A 23,911-nucleotide genomic window follows, 5' to 3' on the forward strand; every position below is an offset into this window, starting at 1 on the left:
CAGGCAGGAGCAGAGAGAAGGGGCATGTGACCCTTCTTCAAATCCTTATAAGAGGACACCTACAAGGGCAGGAAGCACCACCTCCTTTGGCTGCATAGCCCAAGGTCACGGGCAGGGCAAATACCACTACAATTCACCACAAAGTTTAACTTTGTCACTGGTTTTTAAAACACTATACCTCTAAGTTTATAAATATATGGTTTTAGGAAAGTCCATCAACTTGAGTGACCATTTAAAGGTAGTTTTAGGAGACAGAATAACATAAGTTCTTAGACTGAAACCTCATGCTATTTTTCTGAAATTTGACATGATTCTACAGTCAAACTTGAATAACTTTACTCATTTCTTTCTAAAAGGAAAACAATATTTTACATTACTGAAGAACTAAATTTTGGGGTATTCTCTGCTGCCCATGGAGAATATATATTAAGATCTCAAGCAGCTGCCTGAATTCATCAGCACTATGGAAACTTTTAATCAAATTCCTTTTCTATCCTTAACACTGTTTATCAGACATCTGTGACACTAACTTTTGAAGTTCTTAGAATCAATATTAGCAATAACTTTCTTCTTTCTTATCAAGTCTAGAACTTTCCAGCTTCACTTAGACATATCTAAAGTGTTGGCATCATTTTTCTTGTGGTCTGGTACCATTATGAAATATAATAAAGGCTTATTATGTCAACTGACAGCCAAGATGCAAGAGCTATTCCCTGACTAATGGACAGGTAATGTGCACTGCATGGATATCCCAAACAACAACAACACCACACGATTTCGATTTTGGTCAGGATGGAAGTGAATGGTTATAAAGTGAGGCTTTATAACACCAAACAGAACAGGAAACATTTTGAAATATGACCAATTTAATTTTGGAATTTTCCATTAAAGGGTTCAAGGATACAGATTATGATTTGAAAAAAAAGAAAGCAAAACAAAACACATTATAATGTTTAGCATTTTCAGAAGTCTACAGCAAGGTTATCAAAGCTAAGGCCATGCTTCCAACTGGCTTCCTTGTCAGGTCATGACACAGTTGAGGTGACCCCACAAGAGTATCCCCTATATCACCTTGTTATTCACACAATCATATCTTTGCTTAAAATTCTTAGCCTTGACTTCTTGAAGTTAAGTCATTTCTCAAGAAAATAGAATCTGCCCTGCAAATTTTGTGCAATTTCCTATACTTTTCTCACCTCTTTTTCATAGATGAGTTCCATTAACTAAACGATCAGAATTATCGTGGTATAATTTTAAAGTCCTTTGAAAGGTTCAGAGAGATTAGTGCAGCAAGAGAAAGCAATTTTCCCCCAGTTATTCTACTTCTCACATTTGATTCATATATTTAATGAAATAAATCTTCAGGCAGCCTTAGAACCATAAAGCAATGGACAAAGGCACTTAACTTTGATTTTTTTTCCAAATAACATTACAAAGAAGCTCTGTGAAAAAAGAAATCAAAGGCAAGATGTGTGCTTCTGAAAGGCAAAGACAACTGTAAAATGAAGGACCCAGGATGATTTATTAGTAACAGTAAACAGCGTGTAATTGTGTAAGTCAAACTGGTACATTGCTTTTACATTTAAATTTGAAAGATTTTACATAAAAACTCCATTCAATTCATGATGTAGTTTTTAAATATTTAGAAGATAACGCACCAAAGCTATTCATTGCTATTCATTTATCTGATTAAATTTATGATTAACTCAAGATAATACATAGATGAAATAAATATTCAATATGAAAAGAAAGTTTTTTATATAATCCTGTGATTTTTATTTTAAAAACAAATCATCTTTCAATTTGTCTCATTCTAAAGGCAGGGAAAATGCAAAATAAAAAATTAAGGGTATGTTGAGGAGCAGAAAGATCTGTATAGACATGGTTAAGAATTTTTGGAATTCATAGTTCATGTGTTTCCATTCGTTTGGTTATTTGTCCCTGTGCTTTATCCAACCTTGGTTTCAACAATTCTCGCTCATATAAACCCTCCTCTTTCTCACTAATTAGACTCCCAGCGCTCCACCAGGGGCCTAGCCGTGGATGTCTGCATCCAGATTCCTCAGTCCTTGGATGGGGTTTCTGGCACAACTATTAGGGTGTTCGGCCATCCCATCACCAGAGTAGGTCAGTCCCGGCTGTCTCTCGACCATTGCCAGCAGTCTTTTGTGGGAGTATCTTTGTGGATTTCTGTGGGCCTCTTTAGCTCTTTGTTTCTTCCTTTTCTCATGTGGTCTTCATTTACCATAGTCTCCTATTCCTTATTCTCCCTCTCTTTTCTTGATCCAGCTAGGATCTCCTGCTCTCTTTCCCTCAACCCTCGCCCTTCATTGCTCCCACTCGAGGGCCCCCCAAGTGGATCAGGCCCTCTGAATAGGTGAGACAGTTGATTGGCTTGATCTGTTTGGGAGGCATCTAGGCAGTGGTACCAAGTCCTGGGCTCGTTGCATGAGTTAGCTGTTTGAAACCTGGGACTTATGCAGGGACACTTGGCTCAATCTGGGAGGAGGGGACTGGACCTGCCTGGACTGAGTCTATCAGGTTGATCTCAGTCCTCGGGGGAGACCTTGATCTGGAGGAGGTGGGAATGGGGGGTGGACTGAGGGGAAGGGGAGGGGGCAGGAAGGGAGAGAACAAGGGAATCTGTGGCTATTATGTAGAACTGAATAGTATTGTAAAATAAATAAAAAAATATGAAAAAAAAGAATTTTTGGAATTCACAAGCTGTACTATACTCTTAATATTTTAGTTTATGATACTGAGTTTCTTAAGATTTCCCCCATTGTTTGTGGAAAGAAAAATACTTATATTTTAATTTCAAGTAACATTCATCCAAGAGGCAGTTTTAAAATAAAGGCCAAAGAATGCCTAAAATGCTAAGAATGTCTAATTATTCTGTTACTATCCAGAATGGCAACTCCTAATTAAACTGCAAGATTGTCTATGTTTAGGATGATTATATATTTTAATGAACATTGTAAATAAACCACAATCAACAAAAATCACATTAAGAAGAAAAATCAAGACAATAAAACCACTAATAAAATTAAATTTGGATTTTTGTGTTCTATTCCTAAACTACTCAAATCCTTGCGAGAGTATAAAATTTTGGGGATGACGTTATATATTACATTTTTCTATTTATCATATTGATAAGAGTTGGGAATATGCTAAACCTAAAATCTTTGAGATTGGATTTTTATTTCTGATACTTCAGACGTATCCTACATGTTTACTTTGAACCAATATTCACAAAAAGTGAACAGCAGTAGGTTATTATTTGATTTTGAGAGCAAATTTTATAATATACAAATGTTCAAAAAGTATTAATTCCACTGAAAAATATTAGGAAATTATTAGTAAATCTGAGCAAGGACTGAAATGCTTATATGTTATTGGAATGTCCTCATCTCTTCAGGAAAGATATGTGTAACAGGTATTTTTGCATTCTGTTCTTTTAAGTTATTAGTAAGGCCACTGAACCCCCAAAATTCTAAGAACTACTCAGCTCCTGTGGCAGACTACCACAGGGATGGCAATAATGAAAACAAGGAATATGGCGTAAAACCACACAACAACGCTAAAGTCATTGGCCTCAGGCCACAAGAAGAGCATGTAAAATTTCTCAATTTTGAACAAGATAGAATGAGGGTGAAAATAATCATTAAGCTGTGGATTAAAAACAAGCCAGGCTTGGGGGTTCATGCTTGAAACTACAGCATTGGGGAGCAGAAACAGGCAGCTCCCTGGAGTTTGCTGGCTGGCTGACCTAGCCTGAATGTCAAGCTCTAGACCAGAGACCCTGTCTCCACAAAACTAGGTAGACAGCTCCTGAAGAATGATATCTGGAATTATCCTCTGGCCTCCAAATGCACAGGCATACATCCACAGGCATCAGCACATGTGTACACATGCACCTGAACCCAGGAGTATTCACACACATACATGCACCCACACTGAGAAAGAAAAACTTAAGTTAATTCTAATCCTCATGCCCAGTCACTTTTCCCAATATTCTAACTCACTCTTCTGCCTGTGCATGAGACCTATTTCCTCCTACTGGGTTGGTTGATACCAGGGTATGGGCCGAGTCTTATTGCATCATATTATGCTGAGTTTGGTTGATATCACTGGAAAGCCTATCCTTTTCTGAATGGAAACAGAGGAGTGGATCAGGTAGAGTGAAGAGGGGATTGGGAAGAGGAGAGGGAGCGGAGGGTGTGGTTGGGATGTATTATATGAGAGAAGAATAAATAAAAAAAATGATGATGAAGGATAATCAAAAAATAATGAGTGGAAAAAGGATAGAGAATAAATTTAAGATTCTCAACTCTTCTGCCTACATTTTCTTAACAGTAACATAAAAACAAATGGAAATAAACCAAACAAAATACAGAAAACCAATCTGATGATGGATATCTATATCTAAGTTTCACATGATTTGACATCTGCATATGGATGTATAGCATGCCATACTAAAATCAGAGTACTAAGTTAATATAAAATTATGCTATGTGACTGTGATATACACCTGGCAATAAAAAATAGTGAAGTTTGGAAAATGTGAAAAAAAAAGAAAAGAAAACAGTGTTCTTGTTCATGTTTACAGTGGTCACATATGTGCATAAAATAATTTGGTTAGTTATTTACACTAGAGACAAAAATTTCTGAGACAATGGCTAATCAGAAATGCACTCAGCCCATGGAAGTCCAACAACCTGTAGGTATTTAGCTACTTTTGCTTTCTTTCTATATTCTTGCCAAATGAGATTAACATTACTAGTCATTCCATTTAACATTGAATCCTGGGTTAGTTCAATTAATCTGAGATGAAAAATTGTTTCTCAAAAGAAACTGAAAAGTAATCAGACCTGTACACACATGTGCACATACACGCGCGTACACACACACACACACACACACACACACACACACACAATCCACTTCCTATGTGAGATACCATGATAGCTAGCTAGAAACACCCCAACATTCAATATATGGAAATTACTATTTATCTTGAATGCCAGTCCCATTCCAAAGTAACATTGCAATCATTCTGCTAGAATAAATGAGTCTACATTAAAGTGTTTTTATTCTGGAGACATAATTTTCTTGCACATTTCCCCTGAGGAAAGGCAAAATGCTCTGAGACAAACTTTCAAGTTCCCTGCTTATAGAGGATGGCACGTGAATGAAGAGCAGAAAACAGCACTATGTTCTCGTGTTCCTTTACATAACGTCTCACATCTCACAACACACAGCTCGAAAGTGAAGGATTTTAACGTGCCTTTTGTTGGGAATTACTTGGCTAGGTATTACTGGGATGACTAATAGACAGGTGGATTATATATATATATTTTAGGTCATCAACATCTTTCAGTGTTATTTGGAACACTTAGAGAATACTTTCTTCTTTTCTTACTTATAGTTCAAATACTTCATGAAGTTTAATTAAAATTCAATCAAAAATATTCTTTCAGTTTGCATAAACTTTAAATTTGTTAACCTCTTATTGAGCTTTTTTTAAAAGATATCTGTGTGGAAAACTGAGTTAATTTTCTATTTATATGTAAATTTCAGCTTCTAAATTTGGATTCAGGTCTACTTACTCTGAGAATGTGGCCTCACTCTATCACAGTTAAATTTATGTTATATGCATCATGAAAGACCTCTCACCACTTCCAGGTACATATGCTAACATCAAATGCTTTAAATACTTCAAAGTAGTCTGCAAACGGTTTATCCAATTTCCCCCTGAGTTGCAGCATGGCTTTCCCTTCAGTTCATTGTGAAATCATTCATTACCCATTTATGAATGAAGGTATTTCAGTCGCCTCCTTCACAGACCCTAAGAATGTACATGAATGGTGCTAAAGATGCTGCCCTCTCCCTGCACAGGCAGGAGGGACCAGTCTACCAGAGCCTGAGAAGGAGGGCAGAGAGAGGGAACAGGAGGCAGGATGGACTGTTACAAGCAAGGAATGCAAGCTGAAACTGCATCACCAGGGTGTTGTATAATACAGACACTGAGTTGAGTGTTTTTCTCTCAGAGGGAGTTTGAAAGCCATCAAGAAGATTTAGGGAGGAAAAGGCATGATCCATGTGGTTCCTGCTTTAAAAAGATTGCCTCATTAATCACTCCAGAATGGACTATAAGAGTATGTTTCTAGAAACTTAGGCTCAGTCGATAAAAATAAAAAAGCATAATGTTTTCTTCTCTGTACATGCTCAGCAATCACACTAAGTACCAACGAGTTCACTCAATGAGGTAAGCAATTCCTGTGTGCAACAACGCATGTCCACCATTATCCACTATGACAACAGAATATATAACTTATATCAAAATGTGGAAATGAGGAGCAAAATAATCTAATGTATTCCAGACCAATTATCCTACTTTATATTCCAAGACGAATATTGCAATAATTACAAAGGGAAGCAACATAATTCTTCATTAAAATGGAAGACAAGAGATAATGTATCTAAAATGGTATGATGGTTAAATGATCACCAAGAGCAACCATGTCTAATGTTGACATCTCTACTAGAAGCCTGACCAAGAATTCTACTTATCGATGGATTTGTTTCTCTGAAGGTTTCTCAGAGCCAAGAGTAAATGAAGGCTGTTTCCTGTCCAATAATAAGGCTTTACAGTAGTAATGGATGTTAAAGAGATTTCTATTGAGTGAATAAGGAAACATCACTATTTCAGAAAAAAAATGGCAGATTACATGATTGACTTTTACAAGCATGAAAGGTAAATTAAAGATTATAAAATAAAAAAAACAAATATCTACAAACCTAAATTTAATTTATTTTTAATTTTTTACTGACATCAACAATAAAGGTATGCTTAAATTAGAGACTCAAATTTCAGGATGTGTCAGAATCAAAGTATTCCTGAAGATTCTTCAAACACAGCCCTTTTCAAAGATTCAGAGGACACTGAGACAGGCAGATCTGACAGCAATACTTGAGAAACATTGATGTTCATAGAGCACAGAATTATATTTACTATCTCTATAGACAAAGAGGGTTCTTTCCAAAATCACATGGATACACGAAAACTTGATCCTCTTCTCAAAATGGAAAACACTGATGTATGTATTTGGAAACTTATATTAACTCCTTACTTGCACATACCCCCTTATGAAAAGTTCTTTATCATGTACTACTGAATTTATTTTTCACAATATTCCTTGAGTTATATAGGGCAGCTTTATTGCTCCCATTTTTCAATAAAAGAGATTCAACTGCAAGTGGGTAAAGTACTTCCGCAGCTCTAACTTGCCCACCTCCAGCCATGAGTAGGTTCATCTTTGAGCCCAGGGCTTCTGATGTCAGGTTCCATTTCAGTGCCCACAGGAAAGCTAGGGGGTATTCAGTTTCATTATCCTCTTGTTGTGAGGTTGATATTATTTTTATTATTATCCCAATCCATGGTCACCTACCGTGACTCGCAATGTCCACCTTAAAGATGGATCCACAGTGGAAATTAGGAACAATCAGAAGCAGAATTCTCTTTGGAATGTGAATCAAATCAACATAGGGAAGCTCAAAATAGTATTGTTTGTTTATCTTGCCTGATTAAAATTGATAACCGATATGCATATATTTTTTTTGGAAAATTGCTAGAATCTGTCACAATAGCAAACTTATTACCTGATAGTTGAATCTTGGCTTTTATAATATAAGTGCGGGGATTAATTGGCCTAGGTAGGTAAAGACCTCAGGAAAATCTAGGGTTCATTTCTCAAATAGGCACCCAAATCATGCAACAGAAGGAATTTAGGTGTTAAAATACAGGTCTGACTCAGCACATCCAAGATTGTCTTAGAATTTGGCATCTGGCAAACCCCTGGGAGATGCTGCTGGCAGTCAAGCCTCCAGGCCACATTTGGAGCATCCAGACTAGAGACAGATTAAAGACTGCAGAAAATAATGAGAATCAAAAGACAGCTCTGAAAGCAGTCAGAGGTAGTACAAATAGAGCTGCACAAATATTCTAGTCTCCACAGGGCGTTAGGTTCCTGTATTACCTAAAATTCTAGAGAAAGGTAACTATCACAGCACTTAAGATCTTACCTTCTCAGAGTACACTGATCTAGTCCAACGGCCAGTTTGCCTACATGACCCTTACCTTCAATTATCAAATAGCCATTTATCCTAAATACCAACACAAATAATAGATATTAGAAAGCCATGCCTATTCATTTAGGCATACTCAGTGGAAAAACACTCCTTTCTTCCAGTTTGTTTTATACAAGATAAATAATATACCTTTTTCTCAACTTAGCTAGGTTAATCAGAAAAGTGAATTAGATTTCAGCCTATTGCAGAACTGATTGCTATCATATATACTTTGGCTACTTATTAATATCAAGTGGCTTCCTCAAGTCAGGATATGGATTTAGAACTTTCCCCTTTTTATTAGATATGGGTTACCTAAGGAGATATGCTACTTAAGGACAGAATTGTATCATTAAATGTGGTATTAATACTTTTACATTAAAATATTCCTAAGAACAAACCAATAGCATAAGACTACGCTAATATTGGAAAAATCAATGGCTCCTCAGAGGTTTTATAAAAGTGCTGAAATGAACTTCTTATGCTAATATATTTAGATTTTAGCAGATTTGCTACTTATAGAGATAGGTTGCTTTGTAGATCCGGTATTCTTTGTTCAGTAAAATGGCAACTGTATATGAAATATTTCCCAGCCATATCGCTTCTCAGCCTTTTGGCTAAGATCAAGTGAAGTATCTCCCAGCCATATGGATGACCGCATGTGTTGAATGTAGGCTAAATGATTTATTTCCTTGTAATATTGTGTCTTTGATTCATCAAATATATAAATAAGTTTTCTTTTATAGCAGATAATGTTATTATTTTTTTAATGTGAAAATCTGCCTCCTAGATTTTAATAGGTAGCTATAGTGGTTTGAAAGAAATGCTCCCCATAGGAATTGGTTTTGTTGGAGTAGGTTTAGCCTTGTTGAGAAAGTGCTTCACTATGATGGTGGGCTTTGAGGTCTCCTATGCTCAAGCTATGCCCAGTACAGTAGAGAATTCATTTCTTGTTGCCTGCAGATCAAGGTGTAGGACTCTCAGCTCCTTCTCCAGCATCATGTCTGTTTGCATGCTACCCGCCATGACAATAATGGACTAAATCTCTAAAATTGTAAGCCAGCCTCAATTAAATATTATCCTTTATAAGAAAGACTTGCCAGTCTCATGCTGTCTCTTCACAGCAATAGAAATCCTAAGACAGTAACAAACAAACAAAATACACCAACCTGTTATTGACCATCAATAACATGAGCATGGTGAGCATGATTTCTGTTTCTTAAGGATTCAACAATGACATTGCCAATTCTTTTTTAAACTGTAAACATTATTGTCACTCTAAGCGTGGAACTCTACCCAGAAACTGTAATGTTGGTATGATTTTCAGTGCTGATTTGAAATTATCATTTCTTTTGTTGATTATATTATTTAAATACGCGTTGTTAGATTGGTAGGTATCATTCCCAGTTGGTTTGTAAACCAACAAAAAGACCCATGTTTAATTAACAACCAGACCCATGTTTAACCAATAACCACCGAGAGATACAGTAGAAACCCAACCTATTTGACTGTCATTCAACAAAACCAGCTACTACCTGCCATACTGTCCAGACATGCTATCTAGACTTGGAGAAAGGTTAATGAAAGAATAGAGGTAAGAAGTGACTATGATTCCAAGAGTGTTCTTTGGATTCGAACTCTCGTTATGTACGGTTTGAGTAAACTCAATCATGAAATCATGTTCAACTAAAAATTTCAAGACAAGTGTAACTCAAACTTCACAAATTGATTCAAGAAGAAAATGAACTAACAAGAAAGGTTGTATAATGCTCTCTGAGACTCTGCTTCTTCATTTGTAGAAATGTATGTGAATTATATTATCTTTAATGTCTAAGATGTCAAATAGGGAGAGGCCACTCTAACATTATTCAAAGTGCATTGCCTCCTCAACAAAGCCAAACAAGTTTTAATTTAACTTAAAACAGAAAACATGTAGCATCACTGGAAAGTGCATGATTCAAACACAGCTAAGTAACAAATAGCACAGATTCCATTCATAATACACTCTAATACAAATCTAATGCTTTCTACAACAAAATTCATCAGATGCCCATCATCCCTCTAAAATCAGTAAGACTGGTTTGTATTTTTAGACATTTGGTCTTAATGAACTAATTAAAATGCAGTGAAGTCAAAATGATAGATGTAACAAATTTTATAAAACCAAACTAATGGGCTGAATGTTTGGATGTATTTGGAGATGAAGAATCTAAGGAAATGATTAATGTAAAACAATAAAGTCATAAGGTTGAGGCCAATCCTATTGGAAAAGTGTTCTTATAAAAAGAATTATCAGAAAGTTACCCATCTGCATATCTCTGCCTCTCTTCCTCGTCTACATTAAAATAATAAAGGCCATATAACATCAAGAAACAAACTGGCTACATTCAGGAAATATATCCTTGCAATTAAGTTTATTTGCTGACACATTGTCTGTGGGCTTGTAGCCTCAGAATTATGGGCAACTAAATGTCTACTGTGTGAGGCACTGTCTTGGAAATGTATTGTTAGAGCAAAACAAGCCCACTAACACACTAGACAACACTAAGGGAACTGATCCTTTCGTGTTTACCATTTGATTAATTTTAGTGAACAGTACTCAAGAGTTTAAGACTTCCTTCCAGAGACAACTTCCTAGAATCTGTCAATATGCCAAAACCTTTAACTACAATAAGCATACTAAAAAGACCCATTGATTTAGTGTGAAGGAGATGAAAATAAAATCATTTTGCTATTAAAAATAAGAAGCCATGTCATCAAATTGGCATTTATGTTCCTCTTTTTATGTCCCATGTGTCAACAGTTTAGCAAAATATAATTGAAATAAGAGGCATGAGGCACTATTAAAATCATCAAAGAAAATTTGAATGGCTCTTAAGGTACTTTGATATTACTTCAATAACACCCAGAATATGATACTTCTCAGGAAATAGAAACATGTTTTCTTAAAGAGAGATTTTTTTTCATAATAAGTATTCAACTGGGAAATAAAGCAGCCAAGTGGTGCCAGGTTCCTAAATAAGTCTGAATTATCAAGGTTTAAAATTTTCATTGTGGTGGACACTCCAAGTGGTAACTTTATTTTAGGAAGTGGGGACAGGGAGATCACATTGCCACAAAGAAAGGAACTTAGCAATAACCTGGCTAAAACTTATCTGGAATCTTCAGATTATACAAGTAAAAATAATAAATCATATTTTATCTCAAGGCAGGCTTCTATAACAAAGCACCTCAGACTTAGCAACTTCTAAATAATGGAAATTTATTTCTCACATTTTTGGTGGGTGGCAAGTTTACGGACCAAGTTGCTTTCTGTGTCTTCCAACAGCTCATTCTGTTCTTTACAGACAGAGCTTCTCACTGGATCCCCACATGACTGATGGGCAGAGTTACTCCCCTCAATATCTTACCTTGGCATTACTCTCATGAGACTTCCACCACAACTTTCTTTTCTTAATATCTCGTAACTTAAATTTCTGCATAGGCATTGAAGACCAGTGTCCCAACATTCAGACCATAGCAAAATCCAAGCAAATAAGTTGATAATGGAAAGAAATTTTGTTGTTGTTGTTTTAATGTATTGTTGATGAAAGAAGCACTGCCTATGTACACCAGCTTAGACTCTTCTGAAATGATTTATGGAGTTCATGCCAAGTATAGAACTAAGCTTAGGAGATAGCAAATTGCCACCACATATGAGTACAATATAGGCCTTCACCTCCAACTTTATAGTTTCCATGTATGCTTTTAAAAATGTTATGAATAAAAGGAGGATACCATAGTAAACAAAGTGCAGGAAAGATTTTTTTTTATTTGTTGTTTTTCCAACATCAATGTATTTTATGTGGGGAAACTACTGTTATCCTGAAAATCCGCAGCCTGGAGAGCCTTGTAGTTCTGATGTTGCTTTCTACCCACAGGCATACAAACATTTATGAGTGTATATATACATATAAACAAACCAATGAAGAGAAAGTCAGCCAGTGTCACCATGTCTGTTCCCCCTCATTTGCACAGAAGGAAGAGGTAAACAATTATCCTATGAGTTTGCTCACAACTTAATTTCCACGTTCAGTGGCCAATAATGTGTCATTGCGATTACTCACCTCCCTGCCAATTCTACAGCTTCCTTGACTATTAACCAAATACCAGATGCAATTATACTTTTTTTTTTCTGATGTTACATTTTATGTGGAATTATGATTGTTCACTTCTTTCATGAACTTGCTAAAGTCAGTTAATCATACTCTCTTCAGTTTCTGGCCTACATTCCTTGTGAAAGCTTTTCTCACCACATACAGATTCACCATGACGTTACTTCCTGAAACAGTAAGCATCAAGGCAATTTATTTTTCCTCTGACTCAGAGTCAGAGAAGGTGCAGCCATGGGTATGTGAAACATGGCCTTTCTGTGACTTCATATTTCCGAGTTGATACTGCTTCCTGCCAACACTTGAGCCCACAGACTGGCTGACAGCCCTGACCTAGCCACACAAACCACTAGATGGTTGAGGAACTAACAATTTACATCTCATGGTGCAATGAGGAGCTTGTACTAAGTTGGTTTTGTTGAGGATTGTGGAGCTACATGTAACATCAACCACTTACCTATTTCTCCTTAGAAATGAGACCTGCATCCTACTTAAAAGAACACTCCTACAGTGTAGGCAATTAATTAGACTTCTTCTCTGGCTTTCCAAAAGATCAACATATGGCATGCTGCATCCATTTTATTTTCCTATACTTAGAGCTTTCAAAAGTCTGATATTAAAACTTGGGATACTTCAATGTAAAATTTCCTGATTTTTACATTTTATGAGAGTTGCTTTGAGAAAAAAATAGTGTTCTAATTTTAGTTATCTTTTGCTTCTCTAGACTGGTTCCGCCAGCTTGTGAGCCTCACTCATTCACTCTCTTGCGGGCGGTTCTGAGTGAGGCTAGAGACCAAGTGGGGCTCTCCCAGGGAGCTCAGGCTCCATAATGATACCTTCCACCAGACAGTACTTATTAATGGTTGTTCTCCCCCCTACAGCTGAAGGGCTACCATCCCCGAACCACTTCCTCTCTGACTGATCATTTTTCAGTAAAGGGAAAGTCCACTATTGTACTTTTTTTTTCCTGTCCTGGTCAGACAGCTATTTCCCTAAAGGCAAATGTGAGCCCTTTGTCTCTGACTCCATTGGCTCGTCCGACGGGATTTTGTCAAGTGCTTTTGCTTACTAACTGCAGGTGATAACAGCAATTAGACATCTCAACTTAGAAATGAAGAGGCTGTGGACTTGAAAGGACAGCCTTCTTTTTCTACCAGAAACTACCGTGGTGAAGAGAATGATGGTGTAATTCCCGCACTGGCAGTTAGTACAGGAGCACTGACATTGGTTCTCACTGGAGATGGAAATCCTCAGTTCGTAGACGATGTCAGGTGGTAGAACATCTCCATCAACTGCAGATACGATTTTTCACAAACATACCTTAGCATGGCGGATGAAGAAAATTAAAATTCAGACCCATTTAACTAATTATGGTTCGAACTAGAATTCTAAATTTTCACCTGTCTACTGAAAGAGTCCATGCATTGCTCATCACATAAAGGTAAGGAAACTTTAGCTAATAAATAATGCCATGTTATACAATTTTAATATAATTTTTTCTTAATTTTGGTTAGTCACTATATGTAGACAGTGTTTTAAAATGTATTACTTCATGGATGGCAGGAAAGTACCTAGAGGACATTAATTAACTCAGAGTCTTTAATTGATCGATTAAATGCTACTTCCTTCCTCTTTATCACAACATTAAATAAAAGTTCAGGCCTCTGTGATGTCTATCTTCTATTGCAAAAGTTTAACTCAGTCCCTGCGTCTCTTCTTTCCTTAATCACTACATTCTTGTTCACTGTTGCGAGACACATCTTAGTAACATTCAGTGACCTGACCAGAATCTTCCAGAAAATAAGTGCTGAGACTGATTCTGATAATCAAGGCCATAATAATTTGCCTTTGTGCAGCATGCAAACCTTGCAGCTACAAAGAAGCACTTCCCAACACTGTGTAATCATTGAAGATTCTTCCCTCAATGTCTCCTTCTCATCACTCCCTATACTTAGCATGTCTCCCTTTAACTGCTCTGCTTCTTAGGCCCCAGGTCATGGTGCCCAGCTTGATTATACATTCACAAGACCTTTTTCCTCCTTGTCATGGCAATTAACATGCTGACTCACATCAATGTAATCAAACCTGCCCTGACTTTTGGTGGGTTGAGTCAACCTGTTACTATCTCAGTAAAGACACATCACTACCTAAGATTTGAATAATGTTTGTGAGGGCATAGTAAGTGGGAAAGACATGTGACAAGCAAAAGTCCAGGACAATATAGGATTTTCTAATAAACCCTTGATTGTGGAAACTCCCAGTGCATCACCAATACCTAGGTACATTTTCTCTATCCTAAACTATCTATATTATAAGAATTGACTTCCAGACTCTGTCCTGGCTGCCTAGGAATTCTCACCTGCTCTCTTTTGCCTAGGAGTCCATAGCAATCTCATTTCAGACCTTCAGTCTACTTTTAAACTTCATTATGTTTAATTATTTTTCTATTTAATTGGGGAGTTGTGTGTTTCAAGGCACATGATTGTGAAGTTTAGAAGGCAACTTTCAGAATTTGGTTCTTTCCTTCCACTGGATAGGAAAGAACTCTGGCCTTCCTGCTTGAGGACAACCACCTTTACCTGCTGAGCTCTCTTACTGGCCCTTTAATTTATTTGTTATATGGTTGAGTGCATAACATTCTTGCTGGCCACTGATGAAATCTTGACTGACCCAGGGCCATTACAACTTTATCCCTGATAACAAGGAACTGAGATCAATGAAGAGAACCTCATATGTACATAATTGTGAAGCTTAGGTTGAGCCAATAACGTTCATCTCTTGGAAATTCACTCCTCATTAACAATTAGTATTTAAACATATCAGCTAATGATTCATCACACTCTACAACAATTTAATGGAAAACAGCTAATAGGTGACTGGAAGAATGTACAAAAGAATGATGGATTGGTATAATTCAATAATTTTGTTTAAATAAAATAATCACAAGTTATTATACTATGCATGAACCTTAGCCTTTTAAAAATGGTATATAAAATCCTTGGGGAAATGCCACTAAACTTCTAATTAGAAAGAATAAGTAAAAGTAGATTGTTAATTGGCAGAAGGGGGGTTTATTTACTCTATGTGCTCCACTGTTAGCAATGGCTAGGCGGTCTAACAGATGAGGAGGGAGTCGAGCAGAGTGTCCCTTACAAACAAAAGGCTTACATTCACATCCAGAAGTTGAGTTTTCCAAGCATTACTACCTACATTCAATTCACAGAAACTACATAAAAAATCCTGGCATGTCGGTCAGCACTTGCAATCCCAGCACTGAAGAGACAGAGACAGCAGAACCCCCAAGGCTCACTAGCTAGAAGAGCCTAGCCTAATCAGTAAACCACCAGGGTAGGGAATGGAATCACTCTTGAAGATGGGTGGCTGTGAGAGGAGTTCAGTGGGGAACAGTGAGGTTTGCTGTGCAAGCAACAAGACTAGTGTTCAGAACCCATGTCCAAGTCCAGCATGGCACCTCTAATCCCAGCACTGGAGGTAATACAGATAGGAGGATTCCTGGGAATTGATGGAGCTCACTGGTCAACCAATTTAGCAAAACCAAACAAACAAAAAAAAAACAAAAAAACAAAAAACAACAAAACAAATAACAACAACAACAAAAAAAAAAAAACCAAAAAACAAACTAGCAAGTTTCAAGGTCAGTAAGAGATCCTGTCTCAAGAGAATGAGAGAGAGTTGACAGAAGACAATATCTGACATCCTCTTCTTGCTCCTACACACAGGCTCATGGACACACACACACACACACACACACACACACACACACACACATCTTTGCACATATATTTATGTACACACATGCATATGCCATGCACACATGTATACACACACACACATACACACACCAACACAGATGGCATCTAAGTAATAACACCTAAGATTGTCCTCTGGCCTCCACATGCGTGTGCACACATATACATCTGCATATACACACACGATCATATGTACACTCAAATACCCAAAATAATGTTCATACTACAGCTAAAAACCACACAGAGGTATCCATTGGCTTGGCTATTGCTTGCTTTTCTTTATCTCCTATTAACTGACCTGAAAATGTCACTGTCATCAGTCAACACACTCACTGTTCCTAACCTTTAAGTAAAACCTGGCTTGTGATTATTATTTTTATTAGACAGCTGATATATAAAATGCATGACCAGAAAATCATTCTCAATATATCAGCCATTCCTTACCTGAAAAAGCTAATGGACACAAGCCAAAGGCTTGACAAATCTAGAATGCAAAATGCTTTTGGCGTTTTAGATGACAGATTAATGCCTAGTAGGAAACAATGCAGCAGATGTAGATAAAATTTACCCTGGAGTGGAGGAGATGGTGGGAGGCAGAAGCCATCTAATGTACAACAGTGGGAACAAAATTTAAATGCTACCAACTCCACTTACTGCTTCTTTCTTTAGATTAGATATTTACCCTCTGGAGCAGACCTGTACCTTGGAGTCTTCTATGTTACCATGCAGAAAACAGGGAAAGTGTAGGTAAATAAACCTTTGAATTGCATGCAGTCTATTGTTTTTAGACTTTATATACTATCAATTTTTCAAAACAAAGTGTTTCAAGCCAACTGCTCTTTTCCTTTACATTTGTATCCTGCTTTACGACCAGTATTAACCATTACAAATGCAGTAACTTGCTGTTTCAAGAAAGCAAATGCTCTTCTGACAAATTACCCAAAGTAAATTTGGAAGGAAAAACATCTTAGCATACGAGCTGCTATAGTCACCAATGGTGTACAAGAATTCACAGCAATTTCTCCATAGTGTGCCAGAAAACTCTAAGCTATTCATTTTTTCTTCCAAAATAATAGTACAGACCTTCCACTAAATTCTCACCTTCTGGCACATGTTCTAAAGAAGCTTTGAAATCAAAGACTCAAGGTTTGAAAACTACTATTTTGGACAATGTCAGCAATAAATATTTATCCATCAGCCCTCTAAAGAGTCACTGGAGATGACTTCCATATCTATTATGGAGGAAGAGGATGGTGTTACAATAAAATGTGAGTAAGGGTAGTAACATAATTTGAAAATGAGCATTTCCAGTTCAAACCACAGTTTGGTTTTTGTGGGATTCAAATTCCACTGAACAGAAACCAAAACATATGTATTTGATTTCTTCTTAAGGGTTGGTTATGGATGAATGGAAGAACCAGAAAAAACACTGGCACAATGTTGACAAATAAATCTATTTTTTCTTCCATCTTGTTCTGATGACTTCTTTGTCTTAGAGAAATATAGGTATGCCATGCCACAGCTTAGAGTAATAAAGTAGAAGATAACCAAACAATGGTCAAAGGTGACCAGCTATATGTACATTGAATACTGTGACTCTAATTGAATAAAGCTGTGAGGTCCTTGGGCTATTAAAAATGTCATCAGCAATGAGGCTAATTTGTGTCTGACCAGGACTTTTACAGTAACTGATTATTTACAGATGCCAAGTCCTCCAGGGAACTTTTGCCAGCTGTCACCAATTTGTAGATTGGCAGCCTAGTCCTGAGCATGCTCAATTGATTGAGATTGGATTCTCCCATCCATTGCATGATTCTGGTATTTAATCAGTAGGTTTATAAGACACCACCTCTATCATTGAAAGATGTTGCCTTGTGGGGTTGGGGATTTAGCTCAGTGGTAGAGCAATTGCCTAGCAAGCTCAAGGCCCTGGGTTGGATCCTCAGCTCAAAAAAAAAAAAAAAAAAAAAAAAAAGATGTTGCCTTGTAATAACATTTTACAATATTTACAATACAGGCAAAGAAAATGACCCACCCAAAGGAATAATACCCTGCAAATGCTGACAGTCCTTTGTAATTTATTGAATAAGTCCTCAGTGACACTTGCTCTACCCAGAAAGACACTAAACTTTAAAAAACAGTGGATCTGTGAGGTCACCACATTTAATCACTTGTTAAAAGGATTCCTTCTGTCATGAATTGGCTTCACCTTCAATTGGAACAAGGATGACCACAAAGAAGTTCATATCTTCTTTAAATCTGCAGCAATGTAACAAAAGCCTACTTAAGATTTTCCAAGAGTCCTGTTGACTGCTAACTTCAACTTGCCAGTTGTTCTTCTATCCATTACAGTTGCAAAAGCAAAGCCTAAACCACCATCCATGAAACAGCTCATCAAATATCTACTATAACTATATTATTCCTCCTATAATTAAATATTCCTGGGCTAAATATTCCAAGTTCTTTAAGCATGTAATAGTTCTTCCTTTTTTGTATGATTTTATTGTTATAAAAATTTGATTCTAGGGTAGAATGTATCCTCTTAAAACACATCAACAAATAACAGTTATAACTGGAAAAGAGCCTTTGACTTTTCGAGAAGCTTAACTACCAACATAGCATGATACGTTTAAGTCAGGCATGATGGCACATGCATGGGGAACAGAGGCAAGAATCATTGCAAGTTCTAGGTCAGTCTAGATGACATAGTGTGTTCCAAGTCACCCATAGAACTTAATGAGATCACATATTAAATTCCAAAGTTTACCATATTGACTTCCAACACAATATCATGCACTTTTCCAAATGATGAATTTTTTATTGAAGAAAAATCCATTTAATGAAATCAGAGAAAGAGAGAGAGAGAAAGAACAAAGAAAAAGAGAAAAAAGACATTTTTGAATGCTTAAGTATTTCCTTTTAAAATGTCTTCTCTCCTAATTATACTGGTGGTGGATATTAGATGTTACCTGTAATCACTTTTTTTGGTTCCTTGGAATTTCATTCACTGTCAGTATACTTGAACTAATCTTCATTAAGTAGTTATTAGTTTAACATATTTTATTCTTTCTTAATGTGCTTATTTTGATTATCATTACTTATGCTGTTTTCATTTTAATATGTTTCCCATTTTGAAAACTGACTTGCCTAAAAATAAGGAATGAAGTAATAAATTTGAGGTTTATGTGTTTAGGGTTTGTGTTTGAGATTAAATAACTGAATAAAATGTTTTATTCATTCAATAACTTGTTTTTCAACTGTTCATATTTTGGGACCCACTAGACATGATTTGTTCACATCCTTTTCTTCCCTATGATACTCTCATGGTCCCATCTCCTGAGCATAGCCTTTGAAAATCTCACCCAAGAGTCTCAATTAACTCATTCTAATCATTTACCTGATTATTTTTGCTCAATAATCTTATATATGATTTGTGACATAATCAAAATGCAAAATGAGGGCACTAATACACTGTAGGTAACAATAAACAAATGCCAACAAAAAGCAGACAGAGAGTGTGACAGTATTGTAATGGTCACATTTTCCACAAGGGCAGCTGTTCTAGTTGAATGTAAAATCTAAGCCATAAAACAAATCTTTCCATGAGGTTGCCATCTGCCAGTACAGATGAAGACAAGCTGAGATTGATCCTGGGATGAAGCTCTCAGACCTCCAGAATGTGGTTGGGCATGTAACCAGCTGCCAGGATCCCACTGCTGGGACCTTAAGACCACGTTCCCAGGGTCTTCCTTTTCTTCTGCATTGTTGGCTGGCTCATGTAAGGGATATTCAGAAGACTGTGGAGAAAATGCTAATACAGACCATCCCCATTTCAGTGGATGTCCTCTAACCCACCAAGGCTTAACCTGGCTTGGAGTCAAATCCAACATGGCTGACTGCTGTGCCATGGTCTTATTTTTGTTTAACTATATAATGAAAAATTGAAAGATACAAATTACAAATATGTCTGATAAACCCATCAGACAAAAGAATTTAATAAATTAGACCCTTTAAATAAATTTCACTTATTTGTTGACAATGGCTTTTATTAAAACTGTAACCTTTGTTATATGACATGTATCTGTCCATATATATGTATAAATACATATATACGTATACATATACAGATAGATTGAGAGAAATTATCTTGCTTTAGTGACATATTAGTGCCAGTACTCTGTAACCATGTATACCTTTGATGTGTAATTGTGATGATCACAATGTGACTGTAATAGTCCATCCTAATTTTCTGTTATTTAAGAATATTATTGAAGTTCTCCTTGTCCCATTTTACTAACAGCTAAAGAAACACCCTTCAGAATAGACAGTGGGATCATATTAATAAGAAGGGCATTGTATATCCAGCTGAGGGCTGCTGGGATATAATTAAATTAGGAACTTCATTCAGAAACTAGGGCAACCAAGCACAGTGTTAAGGATGGTTGTACTAGGGTATGATTTTTACCATCCTGATCTAGGAGAATCATACATTTGGATGCAGTTACTTAATCATGTAACAAAAAAAAGGGGAAAAAAACAGAGTTTCTTAAGGAATTTTGTTGTACTGTCCAGCTGCTGTGCAGACTCAGCACACCCACCCATCGGCTTCCTGTCTCACATAAGTCAATGTGTTTGTTGGTTCCATGGCTATAATTTTGTTATTCCAGATGTAGCTGTCCTGTGGGAATTGCCTGTTCTAAGGATGCTCATATGTCACACTGAGGATTCCAGCCAATAAGTTCAATTCAAAAAGGTAAAGCATTTTGGTGGCTGTCTGGGAACAAAAAAAAATGCATCTCTACATTGTTACTAGAAGGTGTGCACCAGGTCCTTTGTGTATATGTTATGCTGTTAGCTTGGTGTTTCTGTGGTACTCTCAACAATAGGATCAGGTATATCTCTGACTCTTTTGCCTGCCCTTAGGACACTTTTCCTCCTATTGGGTTGCTATACCCAGCATCAATTTGAGGGCTTTTGCCTTGTCTTATTGTATCTTGTTTTGTCCTGTTTGGCTGTTGTCTCTTGGAGGTCTACTCTTTTGCAAAGGGAAAATGGAAGGGGAGTGGATCTGGGGAAGAGGAAGGTGGGGGTAGCTGGGAGGAGTAGAGGAGGGAAAACTGTGATTGCGATGGATTATATGAGAGAAGAATCTATTTTCAATAATAAAGAAAATGAAATAAAAGTAAGAAAAAAAAAAACAGTCAACAGTCTGTACCAATTTTTCAGACCAGGCTGGAAGATGACCTGGCATCTGTGGTGTACAGTTCCTTCTCAGAGTCATTTTTACTCTGTCATGGAGTTCTGCAACCTGAATCAGAGCCAGGTCAGGATTTTTGCTGCAGAGTGGTAAAAAAGATTGCTAACAAGTCCAGCAATGCAGGGCCCATCTAGTTTAAAACTGCCTTCAACTACTGGCCACCAAATGATGTGACATTTATTGTTCTGAGTAATGCGAATCAGTTAGTTACTCTACAACTTTTTAAAACCTGTACATTAAACATTGTCTCAGAAAGGGAGATTAGCAAGCAGGCTATCTGTTGTTCTTGTTCTGTGCTTCCAGAAAGAACTTCTGCGAAGAAATGAGGGCAGCAAGATGAAGCAGAGGGCACAGTTAACCAAAGAGCAGAAGCTACAAAATCCAGGCTTGATTACGGAGAGGCCTTGGGAGCTAGGAGGTCCCTTCCTTAGATGTCCCCCAGGGAGGCAGAGAACTCGCCAAAGATGCCAGGTGTTAAGCAGTCTGCAAAGGCTTAGAATGAAAGAAAAAATATGGATTGCACTAAAAAAGGACAGGGTCTAGTGGACCATGATGACATGCAACAAATAATGTAGCAGTGGGGTGACAGATGCTTACGATAATAGTGTGTAACACCATCCCAGAAGAACTGCACATGCAATCACAATATCAGACACTACAATGTAGACAGCCCTCAGTTGCTGTGCACTCATTATTTTCCCAGTAGCAATCAGCTTTTAGTTCCTTTTAGTGTGCTGCTTGCTCCTTTGGAGTAGGAGTTCCTTCTGCAGTGATGAAAGATGGGAAGCTGTTTAAAGAACTGTGTGGGAGTTGGGAAAAAATTCAAGCCTGCAACTTTGTTTGTGCTCATATAAAGTATGAGTAGTAAAAACTTGGGCATCCTTTCTTTCTTCTTATTCCTGCGCTTATCCACCTGTAAACCAACCAACTGACATCAATAGAAATACAACTCATGGACTGCTGGCTCTGATTCCAGGACTCCACTGTGTGCACATCTACTGTCAGCACTATTCCCAGACAGGACTAGTTGATAGCTTGACATCAGCTGTGGTGTGGATGGCTGTGGCCAGGGAAATTTGAAAACCTTACAAATTTGGGCCTTCTCATTCTCTTGGGGGCCAATAATTAAATGTTTGCACTACACCATTTTTAAACAACTGATATTATTTTTGCAGTAGAAGTTTCTATTGTCCTGTTTTATTTCACCCAGTAATGACTTGACTATTTTTCCATGTATATATTTTAACACTACTATATGTAGTCAGAGATACAACAAACACATCTGCCTTCCCAATAGACAAGAATCCAACTCACTTTCTGACATTAGCAGGACTTGCTTAACTTCAACAAATTAAAGGAGTGGAGGGGAAGGAAATTAAGGAATACAAATAGGAAAGGGAGAAGTCAAATTATCCTGACTTGCAGACAATAGAGTATTATGCATAAGAGGTCCCAGAAGCTCTACCAGAGGCCTTCCAGAAATGATCAAAATTTCAGCGAAGTGGCAAGATGCAAAATCAACTTACAAAAACAAACAATATGGTTGCTAAAGAAGCCCTGCATGACAACACCGGTTGACATGCCAAAGTGGATGGGTAAAATCTCACAAGATGACAACCATAGATGAAGGGCTAGAGGGAATGAGCAACACTAAATAAACAATGATTGAGCTAGAGGACACACACACACACACACACACACACACACATCAATAATAATTAAAAAGAGGTCATGAATTTGAGAGGAAGTTGATTAGTTAGAAGAGGGAGAGGTAGAAACAATGTAAGTACAGTCAGTATTCACGTATGAATTTCTCACAATTAAAATACAGTTCATAAATAACAAATGCATATAATTATTGGAGGCAAAAAAATATTTCTGGATAAATCTCATTTCTAGTATGAATAAATGACATGCTAATGAATGTCTTTCTAACAGCCTTCTTTGGGGTAAGAGTCATGAGTGTTAGAAGTATGGTTCCCACCCTGAGGTACTATTGGGAGATGGTAGAGATTCTAAGAGGTGGTGATAGTTGGTGTGAATGTTCTTGAATGATATATGAGGACACTGGTGTTTTCTCTCTCTCTGCCTCCCCCCCCCGCGCCGTTCCTTCCCTCTCTCCCTCCCTCCCTCCTTCTCTCCCTCACTCCCTCTCTCTCCCTCCCTCCCTCCCAACGCCACACAACCTCCATTTCTCTGGATTCCTTGAGTTCAGCAACTCCACTTCACCACATGACTAGCCATGACACACTCACTATATTACCATAGGACCAAAACTAATTACACCAATTGTCTATGATTGTAACCTTAAAACTATGAGATATATAAATTTTTCCTTTTGAGGCTAATGGACTCAAGAACTTTTTTAGAGTAATGGTAACCTACCATAGCAATCAATAGCAAATATAACTTAGATGCTCTAATATTTTAATCCAGGGTTCTTACTCTATGGCTTTTATTCCTTTTGTTAATACATATACACAAAGAGGTGTTTGAATGCCTATCTTTAAAAAAAAAAATCCACCAGTATGCTGTGAGATGTTCTGTATGGCAAATGTGTTGCTTTGATTGGTCAATAAATAAAACACTGATTGGCCAGTGGC

At 37.1% G+C, this 23,911-nt stretch overlaps 1 protein-coding gene and 1 pseudogene across 2 annotated transcripts in view; one reads left to right on the forward strand and one right to left on the reverse strand.

The window, feature by feature from the left end:
- Plxdc2 (plexin domain containing 2) overlaps positions 1 to 23,911 on the reverse strand; it is a 403,601-nt gene that overhangs the window by 255,502 nt on the left and 124,188 nt on the right. The gene's annotated exons all lie outside the window — the stretch shown is intronic.
- Positions 8,728 to 8,898, forward strand: LOC121829935 (U2 spliceosomal RNA; annotated as a pseudogene).

The sequence above is a fragment of the Peromyscus maniculatus genome, chromosome 5 (genome assembly GCF_049852395.1).
Source record: "Peromyscus maniculatus bairdii isolate BWxNUB_F1_BW_parent chromosome 5, HU_Pman_BW_mat_3.1, whole genome shotgun sequence".
In the NCBI taxonomy this organism is placed as follows: Eukaryota; Metazoa; Chordata; class Mammalia; order Rodentia; family Cricetidae; genus Peromyscus; species Peromyscus maniculatus.